Source organism: Zingiber officinale, chromosome 9A, assembly GCF_018446385.1.
Source record: "Zingiber officinale cultivar Zhangliang chromosome 9A, Zo_v1.1, whole genome shotgun sequence".
NCBI classification, from domain to species: domain Eukaryota; kingdom Viridiplantae; phylum Streptophyta; class Magnoliopsida; order Zingiberales; family Zingiberaceae; genus Zingiber; species Zingiber officinale.
Window position 1 is genome coordinate 45,450,934 of NC_056002.1, and position 20,315 is coordinate 45,471,248.

Sequence of the window (20,315 nt, forward strand, 5' to 3'; positions counted from 1 at the left end):
GTGTCGTTAAGTGATACTACACCGGTTAATAACCAATTCGAAAACTGGTGTCGTTAAGTGATACTACACCGGTTTTAACCCGATGTCTAAAATGGCAGACATTTTACATCGCCTTCATAGACATCGGTCGAAAATGTAATTGACACCGGTGGAAAATCGATGTCTATGAGGGTTTTTGTTGTAGTGAATGGCGGAGCCGATCAATTGCTGTGTTGAATGGAAAATACTCATAGAATTTGAATTTAGTAGAGAGCATGCATGGAAGAGAGAACCTTCTTCTTGGCGAACTTCCTTTATCTTATATTGGCATGAAGCTTCCTTCCACGTGGACTCCTCCATGCCTTGTCCATCATCTTATATGTGTGTTGCAGTCAACTCCCTACATGGAAAGAAGTATGGTTGTTATTTTCTCTTCTATTAGACAACCTCTTACTTACACCTCTAATAAATACTAGTGAGGGTACAAATCTTCCTGCTTGGCCGGTTCGCCGACACTGTTGCCATCACCTCCCTTGGTTAACCTTCACTATAGCCCTGTTTAGTTCAATGTTCAATATTTAATTAGCTCTTGGTCTAAGAATAACTAACAACGATAATGAAGTAAAGTAGTATGTGAAACCAAAGTCCGCGAGGGATATCTACAGGTGGGGATAATCTCGTAGCTTGAGGGACAACACCACCTAAGAGGTTATTAGCTAGAGAAGTGTTTATAAAATTGATAAAATAAGATCACTGAAGGAGTTGTAATCTAGAGGAGACTTCAGTAAGCTAGAAGGCATTTGCGGCCTAGGATAGTTGAGGTCCAGTGGAGAGATCTCCAAAGATAGGGAGACTTTCACAACCTATGATAGTCGAGGTACAGGGGAGATATGTAAAGGCAGGGAGGCTTTCGTAGCCTGGGATAGTTGAAGTTCAGGAAAGATCTCCAAAGGTAGGGACGCTCTCGTAGCCTAGGATAGTTGAGGTACAAGGAATATCTTCAAAGGTAGGGAGACTCTCGTAGCCTAGGATAGTTGAGGTCAGGGGAGATATTCAAAGGCAGGGAGACTCTGACAACCTGGGATAATTGAATTTCAGGGGATATGTCCAAAGGCAAGGAGGCTCTCGTAGCCTAGGATAGTTGAGGTCTACGGGAGATCTCCTCAGGCATAAAAGTTCTTGCAGCCATAGTTGAGGTTCAGATGAGATCTCCATAGGCAGGGAGGTTCTTAATTACAACTTGAGATAGTAGGAGTCTAGGAGAGACTTCCACGGGCAAAGTGGTTCTCACAGCCTAGGATAATAGGAGATCCAGGAGAGACTTCCATAAACAGAGAAATTTTCATAGCTTGGGATATCATTTGTTAGAGAGACATTAGCTGCAGGAATGATGAAGTAGCACGGTTAACATTCAAAGATAAATAATTGATCCCGTCCGAAAGCTGAGTCGGATGAGGGCGGGCCTTGTTGTGCTAAAAGTTGACGGAGAGTCGTTGAGATGCTGAATTAGTGAGGTACCCTCTGGACAGGTTCGCACGGGCGGTTCTACGGATAGAAAGGATCAGGATGATGATGCTATTGATCTGCACACACTCAGACGAGTCCACCGGTCGTTAGAGACCAGAAACTAGGGAAAAAGCCCCCGGGTCAGGTCCTTCGACCCTCAAGTCAGGTCCTTCTTTTCCCCTGCTTTCTTCCTATTTTTCGTCACTCTGCCTTCTCCCGGTTTCTCCTTGACACAATGCATTCGCCCTCTTCCAATGAGGTTGATCATCCATCCCCCCAAGTGCGGCTAAATCAACTCACCCTATAGCTTGCAGAGAAGGAGCACGAACTAAAAAATATGTCCATGGATCGAGATCGTCTACTCGCTCCCTTGAGGGACACAGACGCCTTGTATTGCCTTGCTAAATCTCGCGTTCACACTGAAAAGGCGATGCAAGAGAAATACCAGTCTGACCTGCAACGCCAACTTAGCCTCCAGGAGCATCTGCAGCGAGAGCATGAGACCGAGCTATCCCTCCTCCGCACGTGCCTTAATGATAAACAAGACACAATCTCTCGGCAACAGACCATCATCAGATCCATTCATGCGGAGCTGGCCCAAGCTTCAAACATCCCGGTGGCTTTTGACCCTCAGGATGTTCCTTCCAGTGACAGTGCCCACATCCCGTAACTAACTCCAGTAGCTCCTGTCTGGGCTTTAGTTGTCTCAGTGACTCCTGTCCGTGCTCTAGTTGTCTCAGTGACTCCTGTCCGGGCTCTAGTTGTCTCAGTGACTCCTGTCCGGGCTCTAGTTGTCTCAGTGACTCCTGTCTGGGCTCTAGTTGTCTCAGTGACTCCTGTCCGGGCTCTAGTTGTCTCAGTGACTCCTGTCTGGGCTCTAGTTGTCTCAGTGACTCCTGTCCGAGCTCTAGTTGTCTCAGTGACTCCTGTACGGGCTTTAGTTGTCTCAGTGACTCCTGTCTGGGCTCTAGTTGTCTCAGTGACTCCTGTCCGGGCTCTAGTTGTCTCAGTGACTCCTGTCCGGGCTCTAGTTGTCTCAGTGACTCCTGTACGGGCTCTAGTTGTCTCAGTGACTCCTGTCCGGGCTCTAGTTGTCTCAGTGACTCCTGTCTGGACTCTAGTTGTCTCAGTGGCTCTTGACTTGTAGGACGTTCCTTCCTGTAGGCGTTCCTTCTTGTAGGATGTTCCTTCCTGCAAGACGTTCCTTCCTGTAGGACGTTCCTTCCTGTAAGACGTTCCTTCCTGTAGGACGTTCCTTCCTGTGGCAGCGCCTGTATCCCTTTCTTGTCTTATGTAATTCATAAACAGTAATTCAGATATTGAGCTCGTATAGTGGGTGCTGGCTTTGCAATGAATGTCTTGTACGCTCACTGAGCTATGCTGCTGTAGTTGCCTGTGACCGTGAGATTTATTAGTTGGAGAGGCTCATCCTCCAGGGCAGTCCATCCCACTCGATTCCATTTGCCCCTTTGGTCTGTTGTGAGAGTCAATTTGCTGCCTGACCTATAAATTTGATATTACTGCTATTTTTGCACCTAGCAAACATTCTTATAAACCGGCTTATGCTTATGAAATAAGAATTTTACCATGAATTATCTTTACGAACTTAGATAGTCAGACCAGTATAATACTTGAAAATTAATACTGTAATGAACGGGCGAACCTGATTTTCAAGTTAATATTGTGGATCACTTGAAGATGCTTCGATCAGCGTGAGACCTGCCCGCCTGACTGAAAGGTCGTTGGGCGTGAGAGCAGAGCTCACTTCTAACTTGCACTAAGGCAAGAGTCTGGGGCAGTCGGCCGAGCAGCTCGGTCGTTGGGCGTGAGAGCAGAGCTCACTTATAACTTGCACTGAGGCAAGAGTCTGGGGCAGCCGACCGAGCAGCTCGGTCGTTGGGCGTGAGAGCAGAGCTCACTTATAACGGGCGTGAGTCTGGGACAGCCGACCGAGCGGCTCGGTCGTTGGGCGTGAGCGAGCTCACTTATAACTTGAGGCAAGAGTGGGGCGGCCGAGCGGCTCGGTCGTTAGGCGTGAGCACGCTCACTTTTAACTGCAATGAGGCAAGAGTGCAGGACCGGCCAAAGTAGCTCGGTCGTTGGGCGTGAGCGAGCTCACTTATAACTTGCATTGAGGCAAGAGTCGGGATAGCCGGCCGAGAGGTCGTGGGCGTGAGAGCGAGCTCACTTATAACTTGAGGCAAGAGTGCAGGCCGGCCGGCGGCTCGGTCATTGGGCGTGAGCCGAGCTCACTTATAACCTTGAGCAAGAGTGGGACAGTGGCCAAGCGGCTCGGCCGTTGGACGTGAGAGCGAGCTCACCTATAACTTGCGAGAGTCCGGGGCAGCTGACCGAGCGGCTTGGTCGTTGGGCGTGAGAGCGAGCTCACTTATAACACCTTGAGTCAAGAGTTTGGGATGGCCTCGGTCGTTGGGGTGAGAGCGAGCTCACTTATAACTCGCAGAGGCAAGAGTGCGGGATAGCCGACCGAGTAGCTCGGTCGTTAGGCGTGAGAGCAGCTCAATTATAACTTGCACTAAGGCAAGAGTGCTGGACCGAGCGGCTCGGTCGTTGGGCGTGAGTCGAGCTCACTTCGCACTGAGGCAATAGTCTGGGATAGCCGACCGAGTAGCTCGGTCGTTGGACGTGAGCGAGCTCACCCTATAACTTACCTTGAGGCAAGAGTGCAGGCGGTGCGGCTTTGGGCGTGAGTCAAGCTCACTTATAACCTTTGAGGCAAGAGTCTGGGGAGGCCAAAGCGGCTCGGTCGTTGGGCGTGAGCGAGCACTCATACTGGGGCAAGAGTCTGGACATCCGACCGAGCGGCTCGGTCGTTGGGCGTGAGGCGAGCTCACTTATAACTTGCGAGGCAAGAGTGCAGGACGGTGACCGAGCAACTTCGGTCTTTGGGCGTGAGCGAGCTCACTTATAATTTTGAGGCAAGAGTATGGGACAAGGCGGCTCGTCGTTGGGCGTGAGCGAGCTCACTTATAACTTGCACTCGGGCAAGAGTCTGGAGCTGACCGAGCGGCTCGGTCGTTGGGCGTGAGAGCAGACTTTGCACTGGAGGCAAGAGTCTGGGCAGCCGACCGAGTAGCTCGGTCGTTAGGCGTGAGAGGAGCTCACTTATAACTTGCACTAAGGCAAGAGTGAGCGGCTCGGTCGTTGGGCGTGAGAGCAGCTCACCTAACTGAGGCAAGAGTCTGGGATAGCCGACCGAGCGGCTCGGTCGTTGGACGTGAGCGAGCTCACCTATAACTTGAGGCAAGAGTGCAGGGGCGGAGTGGGTTGGGCGTGAGTCGAGCTCACTTATAACTTACCGAGACAAGAGTGCAGGACGGCCGGCGGCTCGGTCATTGGGCGTGAGCGAGCTCTCTTATAACTACCTTGGGGCAAGAGTGGGACGACCAAGCGGCTCGATCGTTGGGCGTGAGGCGAGCTCACTTATAACCTTGAGGCAAGAGTGCAGGACGGTGGCCGACCGAGCAACTCGGTCTTTGGGCGTGAGCGAGCTCACTTATAATTTGCAGGCAAGAGTGCAGGACAGAGCGGCTCGAGTTGTTGGGCGTGAGCGAGCTCACTTATAACTTGCTCGGGCAAGAGTCTGGGACAGGTGACCGAGCGGCTCGGTCGTTGGGCGTGAGCGAGCTCACTTATAACACCTTTGAGGCATGAGTGCAGGCGGTGGTGAGTAGCTTGGTCATTGGGTGTGAGAGCTGAGCTCACTTATAACTTGCACTGAGGCAAGAGTCTGGGACAGCCGACCGAGCAGCTCGGTCGTTGGGCGTGAGAGCAAAGCTCACTTATAACTTGCACTGAGGCAAGAGTCTGGGATAGCCGACCGAGCAGCTCGGTCGTTGGGCGTGAGAGCAGAGCTCACTTATAACTTGCACTGAGGCAAGAGTCTGGGACAGCTGACCGAGCAACTCGGTCGTTGGGCGTGAGAGCAGAGCTCACTTATAATTTGCACTGAGGCAAGAGTCTGGGGCAGCCGACCGAGCAGGAGCCCTCTTGGTCAAGATAAATGTTGCAAACCTGCGGATCGATCCACCAACCAGGACACCTGTAGCCGACCTGGGGGTCTAACTCCCGATCCGGATGTAGGCTGCCGATCTGAGGGTCGAGCTCCCGACCCGGAATCGTTCGAAGAGCTTCGATTTCTTCTGTCATCAAGAAACATATTATTAGTGGTTCTGTGGGGATAACCATGTTAACACCTTACTTAGCCTGCGCTCTGCTGTATTTGAATTTCTTTCTCGCTACTTTTCTTCCACGGTTCCCTAGAAAAGCGTGTGGTAAGTGTTTCCGTACGCTTGCTTCATATCATGATTTCCTTATCACGTCCATCATTAATACGGCTCCTAAGAGGTCGACACCTGTCCTCTGCCTTTATTGTTTATGCAGAGTGACGCCGCCCAAGCCACTCCTTTTTGTACACGCTTTCCCATAAGGGTATGTTCTTCGACGATCGGACGGTTTTAAGCGCTTCACCCAAAAAGATACTCTTCTTTTCGATATTCCCTAGGAGCATTCCCTTTATAAACCCTAAAGGTCGTCCGCAGTCATTGCCTTGTGCGTTTTGACTGCTTGCTTCCTGTTGCTTCGACTTCCCCGGCGTCCGCACCTTTCTTCTCCTACGTTCCTCCTTCTAGCGTTCCTCTCCTCCTTGACTAATCTCTTCCTCAACCCTCTTTACCCTGATAATGGTTGATGGTAAGACCACTCTTTGGTATTCCTGCTTCATTTCAGATATAGATGACCACGATCTATCCGTGATTCGCTCGGACCTGCACCTTGGCGACAACTATGAACTCCGAGTTCCCACACCGTAAGAGCATCCTGCTAGCCCTCCTGAAGGTTTCATGACTATTTTTATAGACTAGATTTTAGGAGGTCTTCATTTTACCATCCGTCCCTTCATTTCTTCCCTGAGCGAGTACTTTGGCGTTTGCATTTCTCAGCTTTCTCCCAACTTCTTTAGGGCAGTTTGCGGCACCATTATTCTCTATCGTGTATATGAGCTTCCCTTGATTGTTCATCTCTTTCACCACTTTTATTCCATCAAACGCTCGGAGTTGGGCGTATTCATGGTGCAAGCTAGGCCGGCTATAAATTCTTTGCAGACATGCCCTCTTCGAACAAGGGGTGGAAATCCCGTTTTTTCTTTGTTAGAATGCCTCAACCACTGGTCGGGCCCATACAATGGCGCCCAGACCTCCCTGCCGACCTTCCTACACACCAGCACCAGCCTGCTTGTATCCCTGCATCCGAAGCACTCCAAGGCGTACTTGTTAACTTTTCTGTGTTGTTGTTGGAAGACTTTCTATATTTATTTGGGCTCAGCCCTGTTTAGCAGGACATCGGGGCTCTGTTTGGTAAGACCTCGTTTTCCTTTCATCTATTATTCGCTAACTGAGGTATCTTTCTTCTTTATCGCAGAGGCTGCCATGTACCCAGCCTACTCCTCCAATGTTAAGCGCCAATCCTCCTCTTATTTGAAAATTTTAGGCGAGGAGCTTAGACGTGGTGTAGCAGCTTCCTCCCGATCTGCTCCTTCTGCTTCGCAATCTGCTCCTTCTGTTCCACCCCCCATTCTGCCGACGACGACTGTCCACGGCTGGGCAAGTTGAGAAAGCCTCTGAAGGACATGCCGGGTGTTGGAGTGTATACTGAAAGTCTAAGCTTTGTAAACATTCATTATGAATAAAGAATCACATTTGGTCTAATTATCTACATTTGTTTGTAGTTGTTCATTTAATTTATATTGTAGATAACATAGTATGTGGTGTCACATACAGAAGATGATGTTATCAGTACCTTATAAATTATAAACAGTAGCTCACGACCAGAATGGAAAGGAACAAACCATTAGAAGGTCGTAGTGTAATTAGGTGTTAGTTTATCTTGACTATATAATTACACTAGTACACTCAGAGTGTATTGAGTAGGACCATTCGAGGTCGTTCCTTTTATACTGACTTTATAAAGGAACAAAGACCTCAGTTATTATGGAAGTGTGTGCTCTTAATCCTAATATAATAACAAGCACATATATTTGATATTTATTTCTTTAATTTATCAATGGGTGATTTAGTTCGATGAATCAATAAACCGGGAAATGCTATCACTTATAGTGTGTGTTGTTGATTATAGAAGGAAGCGTGTCCTAGAGATACTAGGTTGATAATGTCCCCAAGAGGAGCTCATAAGGATTGTCATGTTAAACCCTGCAGGTGGACTTAGTCAGGCATGGCGATAAAGTTGAGTGGTACTACTCTTGGACTTAGACATTAATTAAATGAGTTGTCGAGAACTCACTTAATTAGTGGACATTCGATATCTTTAACACAAGAAGAAGCCCAAAATGTAATTTGGGATTGGTGCGGTAGTTCAATGATAGTTCTCTAGTGGAATGAATTATCGTTGATAAAATTAAGTTGTGTGTTAGGGGGCTTAATTTTATCGGAGACCAAAACCAATTCCTCCTCTCGGTCCCTATCGTAGCCTATTATTTCTATACCCACCTATACCCACCTTCTATACCCATGTAGGGGCCGGCCAAGCTATCTTGTGGGCTTGAACCCAAGCTAGTAGGGCCGACCAATTAAATAAAAAGAAATTTAATTTTAATTTTATTATTATGTGGAAGATATATTTTAAAGAGAATTAAAATTAAAATATCTCTCTTGTAAAGACCTACAAAAGATTAAAGAAAGAGATTAGATTATTTGTAGATTGGAAGAGATGTTTTATTTTATCTTTAAAATTATTCACATGTTAATAAAATTAAAATTATAGATATTTCCTTTTATTAACCATGAAGAGATTTTAAAGAAATTTTATTTTTAAAATTTCGGAAACAAATTAGGAAGTTTTAATTGTTGATTAAAACTTGTCTCTTTTATTCTTCAGGCCATCACAAATTAATTGGGAAATTTTATTTTATTTCTTTCAATTAAATCATGTCAAGGAAATTCAGGAAAATTTATTGTAATTAAATTTCCTAATTTACCTGGGCCAAGGAATATAAAAGAAGGGGTGAGGGTGCCTTCACAAGATAGAACATCTATTATTCCTCTCCCTCTTTTGTTCCTTGGTGTGGCCGGCCAACCTCTCCATCTTTTCGTCTTGTGGTGGCCGAACCCTACTCTACTATTCGAGCTCTTGTGGTGGCCGGATACTACTCGGAGAAGAAGAAGAAGAAGGAGAAAGCTAGCATCTCTTGGAGCTTGGTTAGTATTTTGGTTTTCTCCTTGGTGAAGCTTTTCTTTTGTGGCCGAACCTTGCTTGGAGGAGAAGAAGGTGGTTGGTGGTTTCTCATCTTGGAAGATCGTTGCCCACACAACGTCCGAGGTTAGAAGAAGGTAGAAGATCAAGAGGTTTTCTACAAGGTATAACTAGTAATTTCTATTTTCGCATCATGCTAGTTATTTATGGAAATAATACCAAATACAAGAGGCTTACGTTCTAGTATTTTGAATATGTTTTTCGAGTTGTGTTCTTTTGTTTCTTTCTTTTCCTTGTGATTTGATTGTTCTCTTTGGTTAACCTAAAGTTATTTTAGGAAATTAAATATTAGCTTTCTATTAAAGGTTTTGTCTAGTCGGTGGTGGTTGCTCCCATATCCAAGAAGACCATGTGCCTCGCCACGTCAGTACTGGAAACCAATTATTTAATGGAATTAATAACTTAAGGAGACTTGGGTCGAACGTGTTAAGTTCCGCAGGAGATCCAAGTCAAAACCTAAAAGAACAAATAGATTAAGTTTTGGATCAAACGTGTTAAGTTCCGCAGGAGATCCAAAATTTAATTTAAAAGAACACATGGTAGCTAGGAAAAGGTTCAGACCTTTGTACAAAATTTTTGTACAGTGGAACCTATAGGCTTTCTGAGTAGCAACTAACACCGGGGAGGCCGTTGGAGAGCCGGTTGAGGAGAGGCAAGTGGCATTTCCCCGACCGGCTGAACGCCTAAAACTCCAACGCAAGAGGAAAAGAGTGACTCCAGCTATTCAGGCGTTACCCCCACCTCTCCTTTCCAGCCGTCGCTCTTCTGCCGCTCATCGCCCTTTGGAAATCCCAGCTGCATCTCCGGCCCGGGAGAGCACTATGGGGCCTGAGGCTCCTGTCGTGTCCCCCCGCATATCAGTCCTGGCTCCCGGTCGAGATATAGCTCCTGAGCAGGCTTCTTCGCAAGTGCCAGCCTCTTCTCCCGGTCAGCCACCTTTACCCTTAGTGGACCAACCCGGGAGCTCTGACACTCCATCTACCCCCCTTCCCTTAGATGCTCCCGCGTCTACTTCGAGACCCCGGAAGAAAACATGCAAGAAATACTCCTTCACTGATTTTTGGAGCGCGCCTTCCTCCATAGGCTCAGGGGTCGCCGCAGGAACTACTGATGGGGCTCCTCCCCTTACGGCTTTGATCGAGCTAGAGGACGATTTAGCAGCCTCCTGGCGCTCTGGCAATCGCCAATTTTGGAAGAATGCTCCGTTGGGGGGGGGCTAGATCAAGTAGCTCGTCAGATGGTGGCTGTAAGTTTCTCTACCTTTATGTTCTCCTGATATAATCTTTGATAACCTTTCTTCTTATATCTAACACAGGCCTGCTCCGCCAACTTAAGTGCTCTTCAATACGCATGCAGCTTGCAGCGAGATAATGAAGTGCTGAAGGCTCGGCTGGAGGAAATAGAACTGCCTTTGACTCCCCGCGATCCGCTCAACCCAACTCCTGGAGATCTGGCGCACTATCTTCGCTTAATTGGAGAGTCTGCCGAATCGGCCCGCGATATTTCTCACGCCGCTTTTGACAAGATAAAGGACTTGGAAATAGCTTTGCAGACAAGTGTGTCGGAGTTGGCCTCCGAGGCAGAAAAACTCCAAGAGCTAGCGGCTGAGCTGGAGAAGAAGGATGCTCAATTGGCTAGCTTGCAAGGAACCCAGGAGAGTCTTCAAAAGACCCTGGCAGAAGTCCAAGGCCAACTGGCTTCTAGCTTCGACCGGGCTAAAACTCTTCAAAGCCAGTTGGAGGCCCGCCAAGCAACTCTTAGATCTGTACAGGCCGACCTTCTGAAAATTCAAGAGGACGTCTCCCAAAGTCAAAAAGCCCTGACTGAAGCCCGCGCTGACAAGGAGAAAGCAGAGACCAAGCTGGCCGATTATTTGGTAGGAGAAGTGGGTCGGCTGAGGGCCTATAGGCAAGCATATGTTACCTCCCCCTTCTTCATGAAGAAAATGGGAGATCTAATGAACTTCATGGTATGCTGCGGTGTGGGCGGAGGAGCTCGTCAAATGCTAGAACATAATATGATTCTAGCTGTCCCTTTGGAAGACTTTTTAGATATAGGTCGCATTATGGACGAGCTTCCTCATGGGTCCTTCCCCTCTTTTAAGGATGATGACGACTTCTTCCTTTTGCCCGAGCCTCCGGCTGACCCTGCTCCCTGTCCACCTGACCCTCCTGCGGACCCAACTATTGATATCTCGACTCCCGCAGACAATCATCCCTAAAATGGCACCATGTACTGCATGTCTTAATGTGAAATTGTAATTAACCAACTTTACTTCTATTTCAACGTCTTTATAGACTTATCTTTCTTTTGGCATGCTTGTGCTTCCAACGATATGCTCTAACAGTGGGGCCTTGACTTTTATCATAGTAATCGACTGATATTGTGTTGATCTACTACTGTTGATAATCGATCCTCCTCTTGTTCATGCTTCGGCCCCTTGCTTTAAATCTCACTTACCCCTGGTCAGGGATCCTTCTAATTTCCCGACCTGCTTCGTTACCTTCCCCCGCTGATTTTGCCTTATTCTTGTTTCTCGGTCTTTCCTTGGCCTCTTTTGCAGGTCGGTCTAAGTTTGAAGACCGGGACATTAAAAATTAGGTACAGGCCAAGATCCGTCCGGTTCCAGGTCTGTGTTGAGGCCGACCAGGAAATTAAATGTAGACCAGGACCTCTCGTTATTCAGGTTTGCTCACATACCGGTCGTTATTTAAGAGATAAGCCAGCTCGGGAAATGCGATTACTTTTTCGAGTACATTGGGTATCTTTTCCCGAGGTTCGCCTCTTCGCACTTTGTGCCAGTACTTTTCCCAGTATGCCCTTAGGCGTTATTTCCGAGGCTGATCCTACGGCTCTCGTTGTTCCCGCCCATTATTTTGCGCCGATAACTGATAATTTGACGAAAATACCCCTTTGCTAGGCGCCTAGAAATATTCTCCTCGCTTTCGACTTGCAATGTTTGACGTCCTTTTCTTCTACCTTTTACTTGCGTCCTTCCTGCTCCTGCCATTTTCGACCCGATCCTTTTTCGCTTAATCCTCCCTCTTTTCGTTTCCGCTTCTCATGGCGTCCCCTTCTTTCCTCTCTTCTTTGGCGTCGATACTTTACCCAGGCTCTTCCTCTTTCGATGAATGTGCTCGAGATGATTTACGTTACACTTATGGGGTCAAAGATGACGTGCAAGTGATCATCTCAACTGGAGTACATCAATTCTTCAATCCCCCTGTCAGTTCCAGCACCTTTTTCAGAGAACAATTTGTGGTTGGCCTCCGTCTTCCCCTCCATCCTTTCTTTACCGACATAGGCCACTATTTTCATATTCTTCTGGGGCAACTAACACCCAATTCCATAAGAATCCTTTGTGGCTTTGTAATTCTGTGTGAAGTGTGTGAAATATACTGGTCCGCCTACTTATTTCATTGCTTCTTCACCCTACGGCGCCAAGAAGAAGGCACATTTCGTTTCCAGCCCCATCTTCAAACTAATTTTTTCTCATCCCTACTGCCTTCTGACCCGAGCTGGAGAGATCAATTTTTCTTCATTGCCTTTCCCCACGACGTGGAGTGGCCCCTGCAATGGCAACAATTACTTCCCTCCTCTCCCGAACTGGGCAACTTTCAACTGGACGCCTCTTATTTGGAAGCCTCGTCTCGCATGGCCGGCTGGCGCATTAACTTAATGCGTCTACTATCTGAGGAATTGTTGTCCTACTTTCGCCTGAGCAATTTGACCCAGGAGACGCCTCGCTCCCTGGGTAAACTTTTCTTTCTGTTCTATCATCATTTCCTAAGTATTTTATTTCTTCCAGGGAAAGTAATTTCACACTATTACCGGGTGCAGCTGAAGTCTTGACCCATGCTTCGGAGGTTCATCCCCTTCCTCTGAGTGACATGGAGATAATGAGACGAGGCCGAGTGATCCTAGAGAGAAGAGCACTTCCCCACTCGCCTTCGATCCCCATCGGTGGGGCTCCATCGACCAATCCTCTGCTCAGACTTGCTCAGCGAGGGTCTCCTACTGCCCGACCTACTTTATTGGCTCGTCCAACTCGCCCTCGGACTGCTCGTGCTCCTCGACCAGCCACTTCCGCTCGTCCCCGGGCTGCCCGTCCACCTCGGCCGGCCACTACCGCTCGCCCTCGGGCTCCTGCTCACCCCCGAGCCCCACGTACGACCCGACCTCCTTCTCCAGCACCACTACCTTCGATTAGTCCTCCTCGAGCTACTTACATTCCTGGTCAGGGCCTTGGTGAAAGGCCTATGGGCCTGGGCGGAAGAACAGGCAACGTCTCCCTTGCCAATCCCGCTTTCAGAGAGGCTTCTCAGGCGGCTCGTAGGGCTCGTGCCACACATGAACGCCTGAGCCAAAACGCCCCGACTCCCTCTAGACGCCGAGCTCGGTCGTCCTCTGATGATTCTGACCCTGACGATCAGCCGCTATCTCAAAAGACGTCGACGCCGAGTCCCTCGCCCGATGTCAGACTCCGAACCATCATCTATCCCTTCTCCTCCTCCAAATACAGCTGCCTCTTCTCCATCCTCTCAGGTGATTCCACCTCCAATCCAGAGCTCTGTAGCTGATCCCCTTGTTTCATCCAATAATCAGGCCGAGCCCCCATTGGCTCATCCTTCCACCTCACGACATGCTCATGACGATGAAGCTGGCCCCTCAGAACGACCTTCCACTATCCCGCCTGCAGTACCTCCTCAGGGACCTTCTTCAGCTCCTTCTGGCGCAACCGCTGAGCCTTCAGCCACTCCCGGCTCAGCCGCGGGTCCCTCAGGACCCCTTCCGCTTACTTATCAGGATTATTGCACTACTTTTCCTTCTGAGGCACAGTTATGGTCTCAGACAGATGTTCCCACCAGCTCCCTAAAAATAAAAGGTCGCCTGGCCACTATATAGGAAGAAAGCTTGTGGCATATGGATTCCTTGCCTTCCTCGGCCCAGATGGATCAATTTGCAATGTTATATATCAAGGTAACCTTCAAAAATTTCCCAACTATTGTTTTTTCTTGCTCTTATCAGATACTTCTTGCATGTCTTAGGCCTGTGCAGAATCTCTGATAATGAACCATTCCTTCCTTGCTACTCATCATCAGAATAAGATGTTGCGAGACCGTGTTGCTGAACTGGAATTGCAACTGAATGATCCTGCCCAGGCCAGCCATGCTTTGCAAGCGGAAATAAAAGCTTTGACCAGCATGAAGAATAGTCTGGAAGTGTCCCTGGCACTAACCGAGCATGAACTTGAAGAGCTCCAGGAAAAGTAAAGTCAGGCTGATAATGTACACCTACAGAGTATAAATCAGCAGGCTTTAGAGCATCAAAGAGCTATGCACCAGTTGGTTCAAAAACTGCGTGCGGCCGAAATTCTGGTGCAAGATCAGGACCAAAAATTAAAATCGCAAGAGGCCCTTTTGAAATCTCAAGAGACCCAACTGACTTCCCAAGCAACAGAATTGGCAACTGCCAGAAGTGAACTAGCTCAGGCTAGGGTCACCACAGAGGGCGTGTCAACAGCTCTGGCACTTTACATAGAAGGGGAGACCGATCGCTGCTTGCAAAACCGTGTAATGTATCAGCGTTCTCCAGAATTTTGTGCACAGGTGGGACATCATTTTTCCACATCTGCTATCTACGGGGCGGGCAGGGCTCTGTGACAACTTCACAAGCAAGACTATTTAAAGTCCCTTCCGCCTCCTGAATTCTTAGACCATGATCGGATCATCAAAGAGATACCGGATGAGATATTTGCTCCTTTCGAATGACATTTTTTGACTTTTTGTACATAATGATTCGAGAATTGCTTGTAAACTACTTTGCTATTTCTTTGTTTACCTTCCAATGCTGGCTTTAAATTGCTTAGCTTTGTCATAAAGTTTTACATATAATCTGCTTTCACATTTCTTGTTTTTTCCGATCTGCTTTTCCTCAGTCTGCTAACCCCATTTGTGAGATAAGTCACAGCTCAGCTTATCACTCGATCTGCACTTCTCGGCCTGTCTCTTCAAACTCGATAAGGTCGTAGGTAATTAGCGCTCCAGGGCCGATCTAGTTTCTTGCCTCGTTCATCTTGTAAATAATAGGCTCCGGAGGTTAACTTTTAATGACTTTATAAGATCCATCCCATTGTGGTGCTAGCTTAGTCACGTCCCCTACTAGCTTGATTTGCTTTCAGACCAGATCTCCTTCTCCAAAGAATCAAGGAATTACTCTTCTGTTGTAATTTTGTCTCATTCTTTGTCGATAAACTTCCAGCCGAGCCACCGTTCGGTCGCGGGTCTCGCTAATAAGATCCAGCTCAGCTAGCCGTCGCTCCGTATTTCTTTCATCGTATAGTGTCCTTCTGACCGAAGGTACTCCAATTTCTATAGGTACCACTGCCTCATTGCCATAAACTAAGTGAAATGGCGTCAGACCTGTGCTTTCCCGAGGTGTTGTACGGTAGGCTCACAGAATGCTTGGCAGTTCCTCCACCCAATTGCCTCTGACATGATCCAACTTGACTTTCAGACCTCGTACTATTTCTCTGTTGATTACCTCGGTTTGACCATTGCTTTGAGGATAAGCTACTGAAGTAAAGGCTTGCTTTATGTCAAATCCCTTGCACCAGGCTTGTATTCTTTGTCCTTGAAATTGCCTTCCATTGTCAGACACCAGCTTATGAGGAATACCAAACCTACAAAGGATGTTTTTCCATAAGAATTGAATGACCGCATCTTCCGTAATCCGGGCCAAGGCTTCTGCTTCTACCCATTTAGAAAAATAGTCCACGGCCACCAATAAGAAGCGTCTCTGACCTGGCGCCATCGGAAATAGTCCCACGATATCCATGCCCCATTGATCAAAAGGGCATGACACTATGGACGTTCTCAACAGGGCTGTAGGTCGATGTGTCAGGTTTTGATGCTTCTGGCAGGACAAGCATGTGTTCACCAACTTGTGAGCATCCCTCTGTAAAGTAGGCTAGAAATACCCGGCCAGGAGCACCTTGCGAGATAATGTCCGACCGCCTACATGATTGCCACAGCATCCAAGATGTATTTCTCGCAAGGCTTGGTCGGCTTCCTCCATACTCAAACATTTAAGTAAGGGTCGAGAGAAGGACCTTTTGTAGAGCTGGTCCCCAATCATGACATAAACATGAGCTTGCCTCCTTATCAATCGAGATTCTTCCGGGTTGGTCGGTAAGATACCTTGCCTGAGATAACTGGTCATGGGTGCCCGCCAATCAATAGTTGCTTCTGCGTTGTTTTGCAAATCTATCTGGGCTATCAGAAAGGTTTGTGCCGTTGATCGATCCAGCACCCAAGTAGTTAAGAAGATGGTCATCTTTGCTAACTCATCTGCCTACTCATTTTCCGACCTGGGTATCTTTGTCACAGTGACCTCTGTAAATTCTGCCTTCATCTTCTCATAAGCTTCCCGATACATTTGCAATTTATCACAATTTATAACGAAGTTGCCAGTAACCTGTTGAGTCACCAACTGGGAATCTGAATAGATGATTACCCGAGCTGCCCCGACATGCCGGGCTGCTTGCAGTCCAGCCAACAAAGCCTCGTACTCTGCTTCATTGTTCGTGGCCCGGAAATTTAATCGCACTGCCAACTGGAGTATATCTCCTTGAGGAGATATTACTAATACCCCGACCCCGCTTCCATGATGATTAGCAGACCCATCCACATAGATCTTCCATGTTTCTTCAGGGCTGGCTTGATGTACCTCTGTTAAGAAATCTGCCAAGGCTTGTGCCTTAATAGCGGTGCGAGGCTGATACTGTATGTCATATTCTCCCAACTCTGTGACCCATTTAATAAGCCGGCCTGCTACTTCTACATTGGTTAATGCTCTTCCCATGGTGCTATTGGTTAAGACTGTGACTTGATGTGATAAAAAGTAAGGTCGTAACTGCCGAGCCATAAGAACCAATCTATAAACCAACTTTTCGAGTGTCGTGTATCGAGACTCGGCTTCTTTCAACAAATGGCTGAAGAAATACACTGGCCGTTGTACATTGTTATGTTCTTTAACGAGCACAGCGCCCACAGCCTCAGGGGTGGTTGACAAGTAAACCCATAAGGGTTCTCCTACAACTGGCTTAAAGAGGGAGGGAAGAGTCTCCAGATACTTCTTCAACTCGTCAAAAACCTTAGTGCATTTTTCATCCCACTGGAACTTGGAGGCCTTCCTTAATTAACACCTTGAAAAAAGGAGCGGCCCGGTCCGTAGATCTAGAGATGAATCTTGACAGGGCTGTTATTCTGCCGACCAGCTTCTTGGTTTCTTTTAAATTCTGAGGGGGCTGCATATCCTTGAGCACTTGAACTTTTTCTGGATTGCCTTATATTCCTCGCTCAGTCACCAGGTAACCCAAGAATTTTCCTCCTTTAGCCTCGAATAAGCATTTTAAGGGATTGAGCTTCAGCCCATACTGTCGAAGTGTCCAGCACGTTTCCTCCACATCTTTGATCAAGTTTACAGCCAGCGGGGATTTGATGAGTATATCGTCTACATAGACCTCCACGTTTCACCCGATTTGCTCCCGGAAGATTTTATCCATCATCCGCTAGTATGTGGCTCCAGCGTTCCTGAGGTCAAAGGGCATGACAGTATAACAGAAAGTACCGTCAGCCGTAATAAAACTAACCTTCTCTTGATCTTCCCGGGCTAGAGGTATCTGATGATACCCCTGGTAGGCGTCCAACATACATATTCTTTCGCATCCGGCTGTGGAATCCACCATTTGATCAATCCGGGGCAGAGGATAGCAGTCTTTGGGGCTGGCCCTGTTGAGGTCCCGGAAGTCAATACATACTCTCCACTTATTGTTGGGCTTCTTTACCAAGACTACATTGGAGAGCCAGGATGGGAACTGAACCTCCCGAACATGTCCTGCTTTTTTGAGCTGATCTACCTCGGCTCTTATTATTTTATTCTGGTCAGCTGAGAAATTTCTTTTCTTTTGCTTCACGGGCCAGGAGTCAGGTAACAGATGCAACTTGTGCTCAGCCACTTCTGGCTTGACCCCAGGAAGTTCCTCAGTAGACCAAGCAAAGACATCTCGATTACGGATTAAACACTGAATTAATTCTTCTTTGAGGGTAGGAGGAAGGTCGCTCGCCACCCGGGTTAGACTTTCAAGTCGATCAGCATGTAGTTGTACTTCTTCCCAAGGGATGGGCTCCTCAGCTATAGGAAGAGGCTCTTCTTGAACGACATGGACACCTCCGTCCTGCATCCTTTGATGTTTTCGAGCTTCAACTCGGACCATGTCAATATAGCACCGCCGAGAAACCTTTTGTTCTCCTCTAACTTCCACGACCTGCTCGCCTAAAGGAAACTTGATTTTTTGGTGAAGGGTCGAGACAGCAGCCCTAAATTCATGCAGGGCGGGCCTCCCTAGGATAACATTATAGGAAGAAGGGGAGTCTACTACTATAAACGTGCTCCTCCTTGTGCGCACCAGTGGCTCGGTGCCCAAAGATATAGCCAGCTTAATCTGTCCCATAGGCTTCACTTCATTGCCAGTAAATCCATATAAAGATGTAACCACTGGCTGAAGCTCAGCGGCATCAATCTGCATTTCTTCAAATGCAGTCCTGAATAGAATGTTGACCGAGCTCCCGGTATCGACAAAAACCCGAGCCACTCAGCTATTGGCAATGATGGATTTGATGATGAGCGCATCGTCATGAGGCAACTCCAGACCCTCTAGATCTGCTGGCCCGAAGCTAAGGACAGGGCCAGCATCTTGCTCCTGACTGCATCCGACGGCATGAACCTCTAATTGCCGAACATGAGACTTATGTGCTCTCCCTGAATCTCCGTCAGTCGACCCTCCAGAGATCATACTGATCTCTCTAACAGCTGTGTTACCTCTATTTTCGACCTCCCATGATCCTTCTGGCTCTTTTCCCCGGCCAGGTTGATTAGTGTTGGGCCTTGCAAGGTCAGGACGAGATGATCCGGCCTGTCCTGCCACCCTTTGTTCTTCCATCATCTTGATCAACTGAGGAGCTATCTCAGGCGGGGGAAACCCATCTCGGCGGCTCGTTTAGAGTCTCGAGAAAACTGAAAACAATGGTTAGTATCATGTGTACGGGATCTATGATAGGTACAGTACCGATTATTCCAAGGCCCTGGTCGGGGGATATATACAGCAGCCACTCGAGGGGTTGGTCGAATTTCTGGCCCGGGATGAAAGGCAGGTCTGGCTTCTCGGATTCGCGGTAGAGGTTGAGGGGGTGGTTGAGGCGCTCTTCTTTCTTGCTTGTTGGTGGAAGGAAGTGGTCTTTTGGCCTTCTTTCGAGCTGTTTGTGCTTCCTCCACCTTTATGAAGGAAGCAGCTTTTTCCACCATCTCATCAAAATTCCGAGCAGGATTTTTGATGAGATCTCTGAAGAACTCTCCCTCTCCCAATCCATGAGAGAAAGTGCTCATTAGAATCTCCGAAGTGGCAGTAGGGACATCTTGAGCCACTTGATTAAAGCGGTTGATATAACTTCTCAGGGGCTCAGTTAACCCCTGCTTTAGAGCGGAAAGGCAATGATCTGTCTTCTGATATCTCTTACTGCTAGCAAATCGGTGCAGAAAAGCCGTTTTGAAGTCCAGAAAACAGGTGATGGACCCTTGAGGCAACCCATCGAACCATTTTAAGGCTGAACCAGATAAAGTATTCAGGAAAACTCTGCATTTGACAGCATCACTATATTGGTGCAACAGGGCTGCGTTTTTGAATTTTCTCAAGTGCTCTTCTGGATCCTTGCTCCCGTCATATTCTCCGATCGACGGGGCCCTATAACCTTTAGGCAGTCTTTCATTTAAAATCCTGGCCGAAAAAGGTACTTTCTCGTCTGGATCTTTGAGGAACACTTCAGGTATGACAAGGGCCTTTCCCTTCTTCGAATCCAGTGGTTGTGAACTCTCAGCCACAGATACTTGAGGTTGCTCCTTCTTAAGGCTTTGTGCTTGTGGCTTTAGCTAATAATATCCTATGCCAGGCTCACGATAAGGATGTTGAGGAAATACCTCAGGCTGCTTTCTTTTGGAACCCCGATCTGAAATAGGGAGGGGCTCCTTAGAAGCTTTAACAGGGGCTTGTCACGATCGTGAAACAGTTGCCTGTCTTTCCGAGGCTGCCAACCTTTTGGCCTCCTTGAATAGCTCGTACTCTCCAGCGGTCATAGTGACATGAATGCGGCCAGACTCCTCCATCATCACGTTCCGGATCAGGTTGTTGTGTTCCCATAGACGGCGCCAAATTTGATCCCGTCCGGAAGCTGAGTCAGATGAGGGCGGGCCTTGTTGTGCTAAAAGTTTACGGAGAGTCGTTGAGATGCTGAATCAGCGAGGTACCCTCTGGACAGGTTCGCACGGGCGGTTCTACGGATAGAAAGGATCAGGATGATGACGCTATTGATCTGCACACACTCAGACGAGTCCACCGGTCGTTAGAGACCAGAAACCAGGGAACAAGTCCCCGGGTCAGGCCCTCCGACGCTCAAGTCAGGTACTTTTTCCCCAGAAATCACAGAGAA